Source organism: Mastomys coucha, unplaced genomic scaffold, assembly GCF_008632895.1.
Source record: "Mastomys coucha isolate ucsf_1 unplaced genomic scaffold, UCSF_Mcou_1 pScaffold22, whole genome shotgun sequence".
Classification (NCBI taxonomy): Eukaryota; Metazoa; Chordata; class Mammalia; order Rodentia; family Muridae; genus Mastomys; species Mastomys coucha.
The window spans coordinates 197725596-197731595 of record NW_022196905.1 but is presented as its reverse complement, the minus strand read 5'-3'; the positions used below and the strand labels follow the sequence as shown (position 1 = coordinate 197731595).

Here is a 6000-nt window from a genome sequence, read left to right as displayed (position 1 = left end):
AAAAAAAAAGTCTTACCAATAATAATTCCTACAAAACCTATTGTCTACTATACAAAGTTCTTAATATATAAAATACTTTATTTAGCATATGCTTATTATACATATATATGGACACAGTGTAGTTGATTATAGTCACCCAATATTTAGAACAGACATAAGCCTTACAGACATTTAAAATAGGCCTTGAAAAGAAAGCATTCAAGAGAATAAGTGGGAGTGAAGTCCAAGCTGAAAAGGCTCAGAATGCCTGCCTGCCCACACAGCAGAAGGCTGGGCCAGCTCCTACTTCCATCTCCGCAGGCTGTCATGACAAGGTAGCCCAACTAGGAGCCTTAACTCAAGGGAAAAGATGGCTAGCAAATCACAAATGTTGGTGAAGTCCAAAGACCAGGCAGGCGTCAATAAAGCCGAGCTCCACTGCTGCGGTTAGGAGGAATCTGTGGGAGCCTCTCTCTTACCTTCTCACAGCTTGGTGCACCCTTTGTCTTATGGACACATGGTTTTGGTTTCCATTCAGTTTTATCCAGTTCCTCTTCCCATTTTCTCTACTCTCCATGTGCATGGACACAACCTAGGAGGAAAAGGAATAGAAGACAGACAGAGATGAGACATTTTACCATCCACACAAGTGCAATCTTTGAAGCTGAAAACAGATGTAACAGAGGAAGGGAACCAGAGCTCAGAGCCATCAAGGGGCTTCCTGTCACCTTCCTAAGTGTGTACCCTCTCCACCAAAGTGAATGCTCAAAATAGGTACTTAATAAATACTTGTTATGTGAGAAAATTAATTAGAAGTCAGTATTTTCAGGTAATTGATCTTTAATTTTTTGTTTGATTTTTTTCTGGCTTCTTTCTTTCTTTGCTTCTTATTTTTTAACTTTGATTTAAGATAGAATCTCCTATAGCCCCAGCCTGGCCTCAAACTATGCATACAGCAAAGGATGTCCTAACTCCTTGCCTTCCTGAACCTATCTCTCTAGTGCTGACATTACAGGTGTGTGCACCACCATCCCTACCCTGTTGCTCAGTTTTGACCAGCAAAAAGGAAAAAAAAGGAAAAATATTTACTACATGATAAATCCAGGTGTGGGAGCTAGAATCCACACCAGACAAGATTCTTCTTGCCTCTAGAATAAGAAAACACTTCAAAGAAGTTCAAACATTTCTTTACACACATGTCAGAACTTTAATGTTTAACTTTATCAAAGCCATTTTCCACTGGATGACTTTTCAGAGACTAAAAAGTGACAGGTGTCTCTTTACGCCACAGACTGCTGACTTTCTGGGTACTTCTAACCTTTGGCTCTTGGATCAAAGATTTAAATTATGGTGTTTCCTGCAAACTGCTTCTTCACTCCCCATACCTATAATTTATCGTGATCTGATGAACACTTTCTTCCAGTTTTATTTGAGAATTTCCCTGGAAGCTATGGACAATTAAATCATTTGGGAAGCCACATTACAGAATTCTGCCAAGGGTTCAGGAACCAGGAAATAAGTTATAATTCTGCCTGGCTGACGTAACTCTGTAAAGAAAAGATTCCCATAAATGTGCATATTTCTAGAATGTACACATACAACATAACAAACACAAAAATCAGTCTCAACTAGAGCCACTTGAAAGACACACCACAGATAAAGGAATCCAAACTCTCAAACAGAGCTAAACTTCTTTAGCGAGATGACATGAGTTCATATCCTGTAGATTGAATCTTTAGAATGACTATTTTCAGCTTGGAATTATTGTCTGTATCTAACTCAGAACGGGCTGCCTGTTGCCAGAGAAGCGGAAGGGAGGCTAACATAGGCAAAGCAGCAGTTGGCTCAAGCTTTTGTTTGTGTTGTACTGCCACCTGCTGGAAGCAGAGGTGAATCGTTTTCAAGGCACTAACAAAAGGTAATACTGTTTTCAAATGAGGTTCGACACTTTAAGAGTTAATGAACACTGCAACCCTAGCTGGGTGACAGGGTGAGTTCCAGAGTCCCTGAACTGAGGAAGGATGAACTGAGTCCTTTTGTAAAACCACCAAACAACTTTTCTGTGGCTCTGGTACAGAAGTATTGACAAAATTCCTCACAGCTTCTCTCATAGAGGTCCCTTGAAGGGACTGCAGTATGGCCCTCCATGGCTAATGATACGGGGACAAAGGAAAGATATACTAGATCACAGAGCAGTGTCTAGATCATGACCTGAATGTGAAAAGCAGCAGCGGCAACAACATCTTCAGAACACACGGCTCCGGGTTTGTTTACTGTTGAAGTAATGGGCATGTGCTGTGCTGTCTGAGAGGCTGATCTAGCATCCAAACCTGGATAGAAGAAAACACAGCGTCTTACTTCAGCTTCAGCTTAGTCTGTCTGGAAGCACACTGCTAGTATGTTTCATCCTAGACTGTTGAAGGGGGGAAGAGAGAGAGAGAGAGAGCAAGACAGAGACAGAGACAGAGACAGAGAGAGGAAGAAGGAAGAGGAGGAGGAAGAAAGAGGAAGAGGAGGAGAAGGAGGAGGATCAGGAAGAGTAGGAAGGAAGAGGATCAGAAGGAGGAGGAGAATCAGGAGGAGGAGGAGGGAAGGACCGAGGAAGAGAGGGGGAGAGAGAGAGAGGGAGAAAGAGGGGAGAAGGAGGAGGGAGGGACTGAGGGGGAAAAGGAGGAGGAGAGAAGGAAAGAGGAGGAGGACAAGGACGAGGAAGGAGAAAGAGGAGGATCAGGAGGAGGAGGAGGAGGAGGGAAGGACCAAGGAAGAGAGGGGAAGAGAGAGGGGGAGAAAAAGGGGAGAAGGAGGAGGGAGGGACCGAGAGAGAGAGAGAGAGAGAGAGAGAGAGAGAGAGAGAGAGGACAGAGAGAAAGAGAGAGACAGAGACAAAGAAAGAGAGTGTTGTAGTAATTCTGAGTTGCTACACTAATAAATGTTCACTGCATATGGTCACAAGTCCAAGCCCCGAGCTGGACATATAGATTCCAGCTTGTACACATTTTCAGTAAGTCCCATTTCTAAATTAAAATGTCCAATATCTCTTCTCAATAATTCTGGAAACCGTGCTGGGCAGTTGGCAGGAAGACTGTAATTTAAGGCAGAAATTGTAAGCACTTGTCATCCTGGAGATAGTGCTATCAGTGGGTACCAGGAAGCCCGGTAGGTGAAAAGAGAAGAGAGGGCACCTTCTCTCATCGGCCAACTCAGCTCTAGGGATAGGATAAGGCCACTGGAGCAGATGAAGCCTGCCTCTGCCTCTGCTAATCCTTCACTTCAGAGGAGGAACCTTACCAGCCAGTCCTTGTCCTTACAAGATCTCCACGCCCTGCATTTAAACCCTATCAGGACTAATGATAGGAAGTGGTCCCCCCAGGTACCCACAACTAATTAATGACATTGGGTGGCCATGCTTTCCTGAGGAAAACTGCTGACCCTAACTCTAACACTGGAATCCCCACCCTGGAATAGCAGCTACTGAATATGATGAGGTAAGAGCTTGTCTCCGTGCCTCTAAAGCAGAAGAAAGAACACCAAGAGAAGCTCTGTCCAGTTAAAGCCTACTGTATTATCCTTTGCAAAACAGAAAATGAAAAACAAAAACAAAAGCCTGAGGGCTTGTCCTACACCACCCGTTTTTTTGTCTTTGGCTTTTGTTCATTGGGTTTTGTTTTCATTTTGCAATAGTGGGAACTGAAACCATTACACTTTTCATGCTAAAAGTCCCAGCACATGCCCATGAGGAAGACACAGCTTGGAGAGATGGTGGCTGGATCTAATATGGAGTCTTTTAAAGGGTGGGGTATGGATTAAGTTGTCCATGACAGCGAGATATGAATGGACAGTCGAAGGGCTGGGGAGATGGTTAAGAATGCTTGCTATTCTTCCAAAGAACCCAAAATCAGTTCCCAGAACCCTTGTTGGGTAGGGGTGAGATGTGGCTCACAACCAACTGTAACTCCACCTCCAGGGGATCTAATTCCTTCTCCAAGCTTCCATGGACACCTGGGATTACATGTCACTCACTAACACACACTATGATGCTCATGTCTGCACACCCACACACACATACACACACACACACACACACACACACACACATACACACACACGCACACACAAACTCACTCACTCACTTATTCCTTCATGTAAATGAAAATAGTAGGTCTTTTAAAAGAGATGAGCATGTCAGAAGGGAGGCTACGGTTTGACTGTGTGTACTGTTTGACAGGACAAGGTTAGGAAGGTTTCCCAAGGGCCAATAGAAATGACAGTTGAGATCCAAGCCTATGACTGTATCTGAGTGATCTGCCTGCCAAAGTAAGAAAAAGAAAAGCTGTGCTGTCAGGTTGAGGTTGGGAGCAATGGAGCCAACAGCTCAGCTAGCCAGAAAAAAAAAAAATGCATCAGTCATTTCATCATAGGATGACAGAAAGGTGGGTCTGGCCACGTTCTCTGACAGCAGAACCAATAAGCTAGAGAGGGTTGCAAAGAGCACCAGCGGGCTAGAAGTGGATTGTCCGATTCTGGACCCTGAAAATCACTGCAACAAAATAGAAGAGGAAGGTGAAATGAGGAGAACGAAGAGACAAGAAGTTGTTCTCCACCTTTTCCTCAATGTCTCCAGAATCCCAAGTGGGAACTGCGTAGGAAGGGAGACAGGTATGAAGCTTTCAACTGGGTGGAAATTGAAGTTTTGACTATGACAAGCTCAAATTCACCCCCAGCTAAGATCTGGAAAGTGTTCAAGATGTCATCAAAGATAACCCGACAAAATGTTTGCAAGCATTTCTGGGGGAGAAACCGGCTTCTGCCTGCTTCTGCCACACCAAGTCCACACTGATATACAGCCAGTGGTGAGTTTGCACCTGTCATCATGTAATGAGAACTGTTTCTCCTGGGAAGGGGAGTTGAGGCAAAAATGAGTGAGGGGAGGGAGCACTGTTCATTCTCACAGTGATTTGTGGTAGCAGCACATCATACAATCTGATGACAGAACAATTCCAGCTGGTGGTTGTTGATACTGACTTTAGACCTTGAAACACTAAGAGACTTTAAAAAAAAAAAAATAGAAGAGAGTGGCGTATCCATTTCAGATATAGGGTAACAGGAGCAGGGCTGTAGAAATGTGTTCAGACCAGAGTGAATGACCTTATTTGAATAGACCCTTAGCTCGATGAGCCATCACAGATGCTACTAACATCAGAACTGCTGTGTGGTGGCCATAGCTAGGATGTTAAAATCAAAATTTTAAGCTGTGGGTTCTATTCTTAATCATAAGCATAGGGGGGTTTGAGCAGAAGGCTATAGCATTCTATTAGGAACATAATCCTGTTGGTGGGATATACTAGCCAGAATACTTGGAGTAGGAGGAAAATGAATACATTTTATTGGTTAAATAATAAATGTTGATGTAAGTGCTGAAAGACAAGATTATGACTGTAGCTCTAGACGTGGGGAAAATAAGACCAGGTAAAGAGATGCGTTAGAGGGAAAATAGGCAGACGCAGGATAATGTTCCTGTGTAGACCTGTGTCTAAGAGTACATGTGGTTCTAAAACCAAAGCTGACCAGATGTCTACAAAGCCCCCATCATTTATTAAATAACCCTGGAGAAGTCTTGATATGTGACATCTCCATTTCCTCAGACATAAGGATGTCATCTATTGGCTGGCAGAAACAGTAACAGACAGTTATGTCTCCTCTATAGCTCTCTCCACTGCACCCCCCCGCAAAAAGCATGGGAGATGCTCTGTCCTGAGCCCAGCAGGAGGTATATCAGATACCCCTGAAATGCGGTTAATCCAGCTAACCCTTCCTTAGTTCTGCAATGGTGAGCAGAAAAGAGCAACCACAAAGTGAATATTACTATGATAAGTTTTGCCACTTCTCATGACCACCAGTCAACTGCATAACACACCATGTTATTGGGCTTTGTCCCCCCCCCAAACACCTCCATAGATGCCCTTGTGTAAAGCAGGGCAAGCTTCCTGCACACTCTTCTGCTCTACTATGTGTGATGCTTTT

General features: G+C 43.8%; 1 protein-coding gene and 1 long non-coding RNA gene across 3 annotated transcripts in view; one reads left to right on the top strand and one right to left on the bottom strand.

Moving 5' to 3' along the window:
• LOC116069326 overlaps positions 1–2416 on the bottom strand; it is a 6653-nt gene extending 4237 nt beyond the window's left edge. Inside the window, exons 1-2 of the long non-coding RNA XR_004109981.1 lie at positions 2338–2416; positions 459–571 (exon numbers count right to left, since the gene is read on the bottom strand). This is a non-coding gene — a long non-coding RNA (uncharacterized LOC116069326). The remainder of the gene's footprint in view (positions 1–458; positions 572–2337) is intronic.
• Positions 1–6000, top strand: part of Galntl6 (polypeptide N-acetylgalactosaminyltransferase like 6) — a 1048694-nt gene that overhangs the window by 890169 nt on the left and 152525 nt on the right. The window lies entirely within an intron of this gene.